We start from the raw sequence: 13,491 nt of genomic DNA, 5'->3' as shown, positions 1-13,491 counted from the left end.
CACTGAAGAACGTAGAAGACAGCAATACCTGCACAGAGAGACAGAGTAGAAAAAGCATAGATTTTTAATCCATAATGTGAATTAAAACTCAAAAGTGTCAACAAGTATAATCATTTGAGTGTGTAATTCTTTATGCATTAAACAGGATTTAAATTAATTAAATGAATTAAAAGCAATGACATTTTTATCAAAGATAAAGAATCATACCTCTCTCTGCGCTGAGGATCACTGAGCATCTCTGACAGGAAATACAGTTTCCTCAGTATCAGTCATCATTGATGGTCTCAGAGGTGTGTAGTGTGGCAGCATGATGATGGTCTCCAGATCAGGCAGGAGATCAGGTGATGGGTGTGTCATCTTCTCCATTGAAGACACACTGGTAAGGCAGTTCATAAAACAGCAGTCTCCTTGTGGCATGTAGTTATCTGTGCAGTCCAGCACTGATGGATCAGGTTTGGCTCAGCAGTTCATGAAGATGGTGTTAAGATGGTGTTGTTTCAGCTGAGGATGGTGAAGCTTGAAGGTTTTCCCACAAAGGAAACAGGACTGTGTGTGCCCTGTCTGAAAAAATACATCTACAAAACATAAAGTGCTTTTAACACCACCCACCCACCCCCATCTCAGCCCCCAAGTGTCTATGTAATGCTGGTATGGGGTGTCAGTTACTAAATCTAATTAGTGAATCAGAAAGCGGGGCTACACCTAAAGCCCCGCTTTCTGATGTCTTTGTTTATTAGCAGCTTTTTCCAGCTGCTCAGAGAATTCTGACTTGGCCTTTATCCACCCAAACCCAAACCCACCCGGATAAAGGCCAAGTCAGAAAATGGATGCAGAAACTTTCCATGTACTTCTAAATCAGATTTAATATATATTCTGTAAGCTGTAAAATGTTTTCTCTACATAATGTATCATTATAGACATCTCTGGTAGCCTAAAGATAGTTTAAAACTTTTAATATTTTTTACCTGTAAAACATGATAAGCAAAAACTCATTCATCCCAAAAACATTTGATTCTACAAAATCTACTATAATCAAGAAAATATAATTGTCTGTTACTATTCTTGTGACCCATAATAAATACCTGCATTTATCTGGGATTTATTTACTATTTCCTATTTGAAAGCCCTTTGAGGGGAAGCTCTCGTTTGTTGAGATACATACGTCAGAGTAAAAAAAAAAAGTATCCAAAAAGGAGATGACAATTAACATCCATGAAAAAATGCATTAGTAGATTTAGTCATTTAAAACATGAGAATAAAAATAAATTATGTCCGTTTAATACTTTTTGCAGCATTTTTCAGATCTGAGGTTCATGATAACAGAAAGCAGATCTCCGGCTCTGCATGAAGTACAGCCATGATTTGGTGAAATGATTAATAACATTGCAATAAGAAAGGGTCTTCTTACAGACACAGTAGGGAAGACAATATGAAGAAATAAGATTTTCAATGAAAAATTATTTTCATGCTCTACAAACAATAAACTCTGTAACAAACATGATCTGTAACTGTTTCAAAACTCACCAGATGACTTCATGATTGGCTGGAGGACAGGACACAAAACACAGGGTTGTGGTAACTGTAATATGTCCTCAGAACACCTGAATGAAGATTCTTCTGTGGCTGAGAAATAAAAATGAGGTCAAGCAGGGTGTTCTTGTCTGTAGTAGCAGAAGTGATCAGCTGTGAATACCCTCTTGACTGAAACTGCTCCAGAATCTGTTTCCTTCCACTCTGTAACTGGTTCTCATTAAAATCTCCACACACAATGATTGGGTGACAGTCCATTATTTCAAGTGAATCTAAAAGACTTACCAGGTTTTGCAAGAATGGTGCCAAACTATAGTCTGGAGGTCTGTACACAACCGCAATGAGCGCAGGGAATGGAGCCTGAACCTTCAACACTAAGAACTCAAGATCAGTGACATTATGCAGATACTGTTTTACCTGAACCTGAAAATGATTCCTCAAATACACAACAACTCCACCACCACTTCTGCTGGCCATGTGAGGAAAGTTTGTGTAGGACACATGTCTGTTGCGTTTGAACATGGTGTAGCCGTCCAAATGAAGACTGTCTGCAACAAAGGAGCCTTGGAGGTGAGACTCTGTGAGACACAAAACATCTGCTAAACACATTTCATGATGATTCTTGATGTCACTGATGTGAGATGGTAAACCCTCCGTATTGTGATGGATCAGTGTAAGAGTGTCAGGTCTGCTGGCTGTTTCTCTGACCTGAAGAAGAGGCATCATTTCCTCAACGCTGGCTTGTCTCATGGTTTGGAGCGCTGCAGATACCTCGGGATTGGCATAAATCTTGTTCTCATCCAAGTCCTGCAAATAGAGTCCACTGAGAGACGTCACCCTGCTGAGAGCAACATAAGCCATACCTGGTTCAAAAATGTTCTTCATTGAAACTACAGCTGTCTGTGTTGTAAGACCCTGGGTTTTGTGGATTGTGCAGGCGAATGCGAGCTTTACAGGAAACTGTCTGCGTGCATCGCTCCTTTAAACTTCAGACTCTCCTCTGCTCTCTCAATGTAAACCAGATCATCAGATGCTGCATTAGCACTGCGGTTGTGTCTCATAGGCTGCCGGTTGTCCATTCTGAGCCCCAGTTTAATTATGTGTCCATCATTTTCAGATCTCACCACCTTTACCAGTATACCAAAAGCACCGTTGACCAAACCGTTTAGTGTGTCCAAGTTTCTGGTCAGCATCACTCGAGCTCCTTCAGCGACGCTCAGGGTGTCAGGTAAATCATTTCGCCCACCTGTAAATGGTTTGTCTCTTCGTGCCATTCTGCCTGTACATTTATCCTTCTGGAAATCGTCTGCAGTGATGATTATGATGTTTGAATGAAGCTTCTTGAGCGTATCTGTGTTGTGGGATTCAACATTCTTGTTGGTGGCATAAATGTGTAAGACCTCAGTTGGACATTCTTCTGGTGCAGTCACAGCCTGTGACAACAAATCTTTGTCGCACTGAGAAAGCTCATCTGTCTTTTCTTTGACTCTAATCCTGTTCAACATCTCTGCAAAGGCCACATCATCTTTCTGACGCATGATCTCGGTTAGAGTGATCATCTGAAAATGTTCCTGCCATAGGTCAATCTGTTCTGGATCATAAACACAGAGAGGTTTAGACTGTCGCACTGGTGGCAGCTGGTAAAAATCTCCAACAGCTAAAACTGACATTCCACCAAAAGGTCTCTGAGTGCCTTTGATTTGTTTCAGTCTTGCATCCACATAGGCAAAAAGGGTTTTGAAACCATTGAAATCTCATCAATAACAATAATTTCAGCATTTATAAGCTCAGATCTGACTTCATCCAGTTGGTTACCAAGTCCTTGAATGGGTGGTTTCAGACTTCTGGGTAGTTTCAGTAGAGAATGTAATGTAGTGCCACTGATAGAAAAAGCTGCTGTACCGGTAAATGAAGTCAGTAAAACAGTTGGATTTGATATGTCAGCTTCTTCTGCATTAGCAGGCAGTCTGCTCAGGATCTTTGATGCTTCAGAGTGAATACATTTAATCAGATGTGACTTTCCAGTTCCTGCACCACCGTTGACATACAAGAAAAATGGATCTGGGTTCAAACCACAAATGCGCTGAATACACCAGTCTCTAATGGCATAGAACACGCAGGCCTGCTTCTGGTTCAGATTCTGATACATTACACGTACCACAGCTGGATCGACTGCAGGTTGTTCTCTGATGGCTCTGATCTCTGTTACAGCATCAGACTGACGACTGTAGTCGGGGACATTCTCCTGTTCGTTCTCATCATCAGAATGTCTCTCAGGAAGATTCTCATCACATTGCAACCTCACAACTTCAGATTCAGGAGCCAGATTACACCATTCATCAATCACAACATCCCTATTTTGTTCAAACTCTTCCAGTGCACTCTCAATATCCTCAGAGTTCTTCTCATACTTGTCTTTATTTCTCTTCACAACCCTTTTCACAGACTCACTGTGGTCTGAACATGGAAGTCGCACAAAACCTGAGAGTTGTAGAAGGACTGATAGGTTTGGAACCCTTGTGGTTTCAGTTCCTGCTCTGATCTGTGTGGAAGGTAAAGTCTCAACAGTCGACCATAATATTGCTCAGGATCTTTTTCCTGTGAACAGTGGTAATACCTGATTATAGCTGGTTTATCATTCTTTCGCCTTTGTACAAATCCAAGCTGGTTTAGAAGAGGAAGCACATCTTTTCCTTCATTTGGACCACTCACCAACCGGCACAAGGCAGCAAAATCAGCCAGGGACATTTCCTCATATTCTGGTGTTTCCGGTCTGCATTTGTATTTATCACTCAAACTTGTCATCCAAATATTACAACTGTCATGTGTTGTGCTTTCCAGGTAGCTCATGGGGCGACTCATTTTTACTGGGTTATCATCTGTTGGTACAAATACAACACTGCGGGAACATTTTTTCATTTTTAGGCCACAGACACGAGTCACACACTCCTGTGCGCTGATTTCTCTCTTTTTTGAATAAGCCTGCATCACAGCTCTCATTTCATCACATTCATTGACCGTGTTCTTATCAGAGTTATCAATAACTGTCTTTAGGTATTCAGAGAGGCCAGATTCTTTCTTCGTTATATATTTACAGAGGTATTCTATACATGAATAGGCATTCAATATGAACGAGACATCTAAATTAGAGTTCCAGGCTTCAAGCAGGTCTGGGTTGTAATTGTTGATCCAACAGTCCTTTGGGTCACGTTTCAGAATCAGCGCTGTTTTCTTGTTTATGTCTTGGAGGCATTGTTCATACTCATTCATTGTCAAGTTGCATCGTGACAGAATCTGCTCTATGGTGAGAGAAGCAGCTTCAGGTTCCTTCAGCAGGTTCAACAAAGGTCTGAGTTTGGCTTTTGCAGCTTCAGTGTCTGAATCCTCATCCTTTCTCACAATCATTGTTCTTGTGGCTGGTGGTTTTGGAAACCCAAATCTACAACCAGAGTTCACACTCTTAAAGCATGTCTTTGTGTGGTTTTGCTGTGCTTTTGTAGTTCAGCGACTTTTTGTGCAGTTCAGGTTGTTTTTCTGGATCAGGGAGTTGAGCTGAGATGTATCTGTCCACAAAGTCACAGACAGTTTGGTCATCATCCACATCTACTTCTACCTTTTCTTGAATCCACAGCAACATGTGTATATGAGGACTACCTCTGTGCTGGAACTCAACTCTGTAAAAGTAATCAATGATTTCACCAAGGGGCTGTGCAGGAGAAAAAGCAAATCTCTGAACAAAGCCTCAACACGTTTATCAAACATTCGCATGGTGGTTACTGGATTTGATCTTAGAATTTCACACTTTTCTGACCAGTCCAGGGCTTGAAATCAACCTCTTCACCTTGCTGTCTCTTTATTGCTTGAATCACTTCAGGCCATCTCATCTCAGCAGCAGAGAAAGTGACAAAGAACTGAGGTGTTCCTATCTGACGAACCATACTGAATAAATCTCTGGTAGTTTTCTGCCAGTAAGCTGGAGTTCCTCTGAGTGGCTGCATAAATCTGATTGCATCTTTATTTCTTACCAGCTTCTCTACTTCTGTCTTACTTTGTAACATTCCTGATGTGATTTTGCGTCCATCTTTGGTCATAGTTTTACCTTTCCTTAACTGTATTGTCATGCTGGAATTAGCCAAGTGTATTTCAGTGACAAACTGTGAGAAAAACAGGTAATTTGTATCTTTAGCAAATCTTGCATCAATGTTGAAAAGCCTTGACTTGAAGTAAGCACTTGGTGTGAGTTTAAGACGTCTCTTTTCATCCAGTGTATTCTGACCGGTAGGAAACTGCACAGGAAATGCCATGGCTTCCAAATGAGGAGTTCTGAAGAAGCTAACAGGATTGTTTCTTTCTGCAGGAGCCACACAATATGTGTTATCAGTGAAACAGAGAATCTCTTCTGAAATGTCAACAGGCTGCAGACAACTTTCTAGAGCAAAACCTCCATTGTTCAAATCACTTTCTGGTTCCTCTGGATTTTGTTCCTCTGGCTGTTCATCACAGGATTGCATATTAATATCTTGTTCACTTTCAGACTCGGTTTCACTCAAAAGGGCATCTTTTTCATAGTTGTCAATTTCCATCAAATCTGCTTCATTATAATCATCACTTGCCATGCTGGCTTCATCACTGCTGTCATCATCAGGTAACGTTGGATCACAAAGCAATGCATCATCTCTGATAACAACATCTGTGTACTGTGGATGAATCTGTTTGAGTTTACGCAGGGCTTGGATCAGTTTAGACCAGGTGACAGTCTGGAACAGCTGATGGCCTTTGTAGCACAGTCGTCTTTTAAGCTTTATCCTCATTATCTGTGATTGGCTTCTGAGCCTAGGTAAACAGTCAACTGTTTGTTGGACCTCAGATGGTACACACACCACATTACCACGTATGAGTCTTTGTCTGCCCTTTGGAAGTGGAATAATCTTAGCAAATGGGATGCATTTGGCAATCAGATGTCTCTCCAGAATGTTGAGATCAACACAGTTCAGCTGGAATATCCTGCAGTTCTAAACCATTGACAGCAGCAAGCCTTGGCATGCGTCCACTTTTGAGGAACTGTGACACGTGTGACAGATATACTCTTTCTTTCTCTCAACAGGAAAGCTGCAGTGATCATTACATGCTTCATCACACACATGAACAAATTTACCAGTTAGACACTGCTGAGCTACAGTTTGGTGTTTTGAGTAATTTTCTCTTTTGCAGATTTTCACCTGATTAGGAAAAGAAGCTTTTAGACAAACAGTACAAACATAAGATGGTGCTGACTTAATGTTTGATCTGAAACGAGATATGGCCTCATTCATTAAACTGTTATCTGGATGACACTGTAAACTTTCAGTTTGTTGATGCATCTGGCGATATATTTTCTTTTTATGTTCATTGCACATCTGATATTATGCATCTGTCTAAAAGAAAAACCGTTCCAATATTTTACTCTCATTTGTTCTCTCATATTGTCCTTGTGTTGCTGCTGAATTGTGTCTCTCTTCTCTATAACGTTTAGTCATGTAAGATCGTTTTTTCTGTTTAAATTCTTCACTTTCTTTATATACATTATATACATATGACCTCATGTAAGCTTTATGTTTCTCTCTGAATCCAGCACAAGTTCTGTAATTTCTTCTTATATCGTTCCTTCTGCTTTTCTCGGAAAATGGGAGATTCTCTATATGTTCTTGTTATATCGCTCCTTCTGCTTCTCTCTGAATAAAGAATCTTCTTTATACATCCTTATGACACGCACTTTCTCTTTTCTCTCTCTAATTTTAGCACTGTCTCTATAGATTTTCTAAAATATTCTCTCTGTTTCTCTCTATATGTAGCATTGAGTTTATACAGATTATTTTTGTACACACTCTTTTTCTTACTGTGATCAGAATCATGAGACTTTCTACTAGAATCTTTTTTCTTTGCCTTAAAGCTTTCATCAAAAGTGTACGTCTGTCTTTCTTTCTTTTTCTGATTTTCCTTTCTAGGTAGTTTTCTTGGACCAATAATCGTCTCCTAATCTTTCTCCTTTCCTGTTTATTACGCTTCAACAGTTTATGTGAGAGTTCCTCTGTTGTCTTAGTTAAACAGGAGGCAGTGTTTAAATCATTCTGAGGAACAGATTCTTTTGTTACCTGAGTGTCTCTTACAGAAGATGCAGAGGTTTCTATTTCTAAATAATCAGAAGGACGATTGTTCAGCTCAGCAGCTGGCTCATTTGAATAATCCACTCTGGATGACATCACTTCAGTGGCTAAAGTGTCAGTCACAGTTTTCTGTGTCTGCTCAGTGGATTTTAGGGTTTCAAATTCAGGTTCATTTAAAGCTGGTGCTGGAACAGTTGTAGCTGTTTGTCCGTTTTCATCAGCATCTCTTTGGTCAGCTGCGTTTCCACTGTGAAACTCGACAGGCTGTAGCTCATAAGTGCTGGTTGGTGCGATGCTAAACATTCGGTACAAGTGTTTGATCCTGTCAATCATGTCGTTAAGACGTGTGAATTTTAACATAACTGCAGTTCCACCACTTACAGCTAGCGACAATGGCATTCCTGTAGACTTACGTGGGTGAGGGTCAAAATATGCGTATTCACTAGAAGTCAGCCTGCAAACTGCGATGACATTTCCTCCCATGACTAGCAAAGCATAGCGAACCGCTGAAGCCAAACACTGTAGTCCCTGTTCAAGGCTCGGAAGGTGAGCTGTACCATCAAATGTGCCATAATGAGCAAACTGAGACATATCCACTTGATACTCGTGTCTGCGGCTGGTGACCACTGTAGGAAGCTCATCGCAGGCTAGAAACACGCTGTTCACAAACCTCTTTCTGGCATCTGAATGCACGGCATGGCCTTTGTCCAACACACGGTTTAGATCTGCTCTGGTAATGAATTCATCCTCGTGTAAGAATGACAGGAAAACCAAACTGTTCGCCATGCATTGCTGATTCCGGTACTTTCCATACTTAGCAGAAGCCTGGCTTCGGGATGCACAGATGCTACTCACTCGTGGACGACTTTCACTGCTTGTAACCTGTACATGAGACGGTCCTGGAGCTTCTCCATCATGCTGTGCTTGCAGTGTTACCTGGGGTTCAGTCTGAATTACCTGCTGTACTTTAGCATCTGGCACACATGCTGAGCGAACACCTCTCTTTACCACATCTGCATAAGACACTGCTGCTGTCTGAGCACTGCTCTGCGCTTCTGGACAGGGAATATTTGCAACAGACACTTTTACCTGCTCACCGCTCTGAGAAACAGTTACTTGTTCTTTCTGCTTTTGCCATCTAAGCTTCTGGGACTGCGACCTTTGACCTTTTCTTGGCATTTTGTTGAAGTAAAACTAGACCTTATATGTAAACAAAACTCAACCTGTAAACACTGAAAAACTAATGACTTTAATGACTATTAAATCAGAGATTTTTCAGAATTGATGTAAAAGGCTGACTTAAATACAAACTCAATATAAAAGTTATTTAAAGTTCTTTGAAAACACTTTGGTCTGTTTTATTGTAGCTTTTTCAAAAAACTATATATTATTTCTTCTTTTTTTTTAACCAGACGGGATAACAAATTGGTCTATACTCCTGTAAAGTAATATGCAGAATAAATCTCAACAATCAACAGGCTATAATAAAACTCTTAGCTTTTAAGTAGACTTTGTGTAAATCTTTCAGATATTTAAAATTTAAAGCAAATATAAGGAGCTGTGATGGTGTGGTGATCTGATGACAAGTGATGGGGATTCTTCAGCTGGATGTTCTGCAGCAGTCAGGAAACAGGAAGTCTGGGTTCTCAGGGCAGCCTCTAGATGACAACTGTAACTGAACACTTACACTGAGTGACAAAAAGGGTTTGTCCTTAAATAATAATAGTATAAACTTGTAGTCAAATGTTATAGCCAATGAAACAGACTTGAAAAATATATTTGAATCCAATTTATTATTTATGTGAATATAAGTCTGAATGTATGTATTACAAAATAACCAGATTATCTTATTACAAATAAACCTTGAAAAAGGTGTGTATTTTATATAATTTATCAAAGTAACAGCACTCGTAAGCCAAACTATCAGTGTTTATTCCAAAGTGTAATGTAAAATTAAAATGACAAATGTAGGACTGTGTAAGTAGTTTCTACTGTGAGTTCTACTGTAGTGTAATTCTACTACTGTAATTTCAACTTTCTACTTGTGATTTTCAGCAAAATGACTGGATGTGAGAGAGTTTAACGACAGGAAAGATGGAGCAGTGAGAGCGGAGATCTCTCAGAATTCTGAAAACAGATTGACGAAGTTCTGGTAACTTCAATTCCAAAAACTTAGATTCTGGTAAAACTTGATTTCAAGTCACAGGATTGCGTTTCAACTCAGGTTCAAGCTTGTCAACTTAGATAGAGCTCATGGCGGAGAAATGATAGAAGATAGAATGGCTTGTCAAAAAGATGGAGCAGGGAGAGGGAGAGTGATAGGACAGACTGAATTGCTTGTTTAATGATAGAGGGAGAGGGTTTTCTGCAGCAGGTCACCTGTAAGACAGAAATAAAGTGGAATTAGACACACTTCCAATAAACCAGGCTTTACTGTATTTTTCAGACTATAAGGCACATTTAAAAGCCTTTAATTTTCTTAAAAATAGATAGTGCACATTATGTATGGTTGTGCTTACTGACTTCAAACCAATTCTATGTGGTACACGGCACTCAAAAATCTGTCAAATGTTTTATTATGACTTTGGTAAGCAACAAAGCAGCATCACTTGATGTATTGTCGGAGCATGGCTACCATAGTCACCACCCTCGTAGAGTAATTCGTACTATGCTTCAACATAATATGTGTGTGTGTGTGTATAAGGGCCTGGCACCTGTTGAGAGCCATGCTTATGAAGCAGATTTCAAACTGATCAATCCACATTCATCAATCCACAAATCCTGAAAAGTGAGTGTATTCTGTATGTTACAACTGAACAATGTTGAGAGTTACTGTAAATGAGTTGAATAAAGTTTGACTTATCTGTTTTGTTTGGCTTAATGTGCCTTAGAATTTAGTGTGCCTTACAGTCCGTAAAATACAGAACATATATATCATTACACACTGAAGAGTTGTACAGTACATTATTAGATTCAACTGAATGAAAATGTTTAACATATGGTGGTGGAACATTTCTGAGGACATTTTGCATTCTATTAACACAATAAAAACAAACAGAGTCTGTAAACCAAGATGTGGTGCTACAGTAACTTACTTGACCATATAAACATATAAACATTATATGGTCAAGCTAAACCACACAAGGAAGTTAGAGCAGACAGTTTCAGACCACCTGCTTTAAACACTTCACATAAAATAAGATAAGATAAGACAAGATAACCTTTATTAGTCCACACGTGGGAAATTTGTTTTGTCACAGCAGGAAGTGGACAGTGCAAAAGTTATGAAGGAAAAATTAGAATAAAATAAAATAAGAATAAATACAGTACACAACTGTACAGAATAGAATAAAAATAAAATACTATATATAGTAGAATAAAAAAATAAAATAAAATATAAAATAAGATAAAAATGGAATACCAATGCTATATACAACTGAGTAAAAATACAACAATGCACTCAACTCAAACTTATGACACATCACATGTTCCTAAATGCCCAAAGGTCTCAAATTCCCGTTTCTGTGTGTACTTCCTGGTACAACAGTATATCATAATGTCTGGGGAGCCGTTAACACAAAAGTAAAAATAATTTACTCAGTATGACTTTTGGCAAAATGAAAAATTTGGAGACAGATGACTCCTATACAGCAGTTTCTACATATTTCAGTCAAATATGGGGCATGTTTAATACACACCCGCTAAATCTACAATAAACTTAGCATGGCCGATATTAGGGCCTAATTATACATGTAGTATGATGATAAGAGAGATTTGTAAGTCTGGAAATGTTTTCATGGACTTTTCTATTATTTGATAATTGCCAAGAGCTGTGCTGACTCACAGCACTAAACTGAATCTCCTATAATGAGAAACATTTCCCAGCACTGCACATCAGACAAACCTTTACTTACCAGACTTGAGACGATCAGATCAGCAGTCTAGAGAAAGGAAACAATTCATCAGATCACTGTTTGATGATTCAGACTGTTGAGCCTCTTCACACACAATCCAATTTACTGTGACACAAATTAACTAGTAAAATCCTTAATTACTTTAAGGCTTTATGAGCTTACTGTAGTGTAAAGAGGAGATAAATGAACTGCAGCGTCTCACATGGCATGTGTAATAAAAGCATTCATTACTACAGAAATGCAAAGAATAGCCAACCAATTGGCACAAGTGCAGGATATACCAAATATTTCCTACACAGAAGCCTTGTGGCTCCAACATTTTCTACAACAGGTCAGTGCTAATAAAGTGTGAAAAACCAAAACTTTTAAAAATGTGAGATACAAAGTAATTATATAAATCAGAAGCAACAGAAAACCTCATCATGTCTCTGACATGAATATGTAAATCTTAAAATACATTTAAATATTAACATGTTACAATAGCAGTGGTGCACCATGTTTTGTAATTAAAATTAAATGTCTTAAAATATTACACTAAAAGTCATTTCATTGTACACGTTACTAGGAATATTTATGAATTTTGCAGTGTACCTTTTGGCAACTTTTCTATTTAATTTTAAAACACATTATATTCACTAAATAAGTAATAAACCAATTAGACACACTGGCTGTAATATACCTAACAATGTCCACTCACACCTCTGGTTCTCTTAGTTTTCATTATTGCTTAACTGTTAAAGCTATTACTTATACAGAGTCAGGCAAAATACTTCTACAGTGTTCTGACTTTCTGACATCAGCAGAATTTGAGAGACAATATAAATCAATACCTGTGCAGCACTTAAGTGTTTGAGCAACCACTTATACTGACTCCCCTAAAACACTTTAATTGTTTTGTCTGCTACTTAAATCCACAAACATAAGGAGAAAATGAACAACTGGATAAAGACATCTGACATTTCAGTTATGTTTAGATTCAATAAGCCATAAGAAATTTAAATCATACATAAATGGGCTATTAAACTTCAGGGACATTTTCAGGGAGAGTCAGAGGGTCCTGTGTGGGGCTTTGCTGCTACAGGTCACAAATCCTGTGTTTTTGCCAATCAGTAAATGGAAACATATCACAAAAAGTCAAACTACTGTATGCAAGTCGTCAAACGTGCTATGCAATGCCAGGTTTATACTGCTTCAGTTACAATCACTGTTTACTTACCAGCAAAGGCAAAACCAAAGATCTCTTTCACTCTGTGTAACAAAAGACAAAGCACAAAAATACAGAATGAGACAACTCAGATCAGCATCACAGTCAATACTACATCACTCTGTGTAGTCCAAAAGACTCAGTACACTTCTTTGTGTACCACAGCAACAAACAACTCACCTTTTTTTCTACACCTTATTAAAGATTACTGTCTTCATTAAGGTAAAATGTGGTTTCATCCATTTGTAATAAGCCACACAAGTTTCTCAGTTATGTGATAGCTCTATTAGTTTGGTGCTATTAGATAACACAGATTTAATAAGCAATGATTTGCTACACCTAGCACTGCACACTTTATCAAATTCTGACATCACAATTTCAAAGCATGAGCAATCATAATGAAAGCTTGGATGATATATTTGTAGGCTTCAACATTTGAGTTGGTCTGCATTCAAATTCTGCTTCCTAAAAATATTATCACCTGCACAGAGTATCATTTAGTATCATTTAATATGCTGTTGTTTTAAATATGTACATATCATATTAATAATATTAATGGCGCACTGCAGCATTTTATTTATTTGAAGGTGGCCTTTTTATATTTTATTAACTTCTCACTTTGTGAAAAATTAAACAGAGCTGCAGGTGTAGGTTTTACTTAAAAACAAACCAGTCTGCACAAACTAGTGTTTGTTAAACA

At 38.4% G+C, this 13,491-nt stretch overlaps 1 long non-coding RNA gene across 2 annotated transcripts; it reads right to left on the bottom strand.

Moving 5' to 3' along the window:
* Nucleotides 1-9,068: 9,068 nt before the first annotated feature.
* LOC120437033 lies at nt 9,069-12,939 on the bottom strand. 2 transcript variants are annotated; one of them, XR_005610772.1, is made up of 3 exons: nt 12,804-12,939; nt 11,588-11,614; nt 9,069-9,361 (listed from the first exon to the last, which is right to left on the bottom strand). It is a non-coding gene; the product is annotated as an uncharacterized LOC120437033 (long non-coding RNA). The 2 variants fall into 2 exon arrangements; XR_005610771.1 differs by lacking the exon at nt 9,069-9,361 and adding an exon at nt 10,036-10,052.
* Nucleotides 12,940-13,491: the final 552 nt, after the last annotated feature.

This window comes from Oreochromis aureus, unplaced genomic scaffold (assembly GCF_013358895.1).
Source record: "Oreochromis aureus strain Israel breed Guangdong unplaced genomic scaffold, ZZ_aureus HiC_scaffold_371, whole genome shotgun sequence".
NCBI classification, from domain to species: domain Eukaryota; kingdom Metazoa; phylum Chordata; class Actinopteri; order Cichliformes; family Cichlidae; genus Oreochromis; species Oreochromis aureus.
Note: the sequence above shows the minus strand (reverse complement) of the source record. Positions and strands in the feature narration are given on the sequence as shown.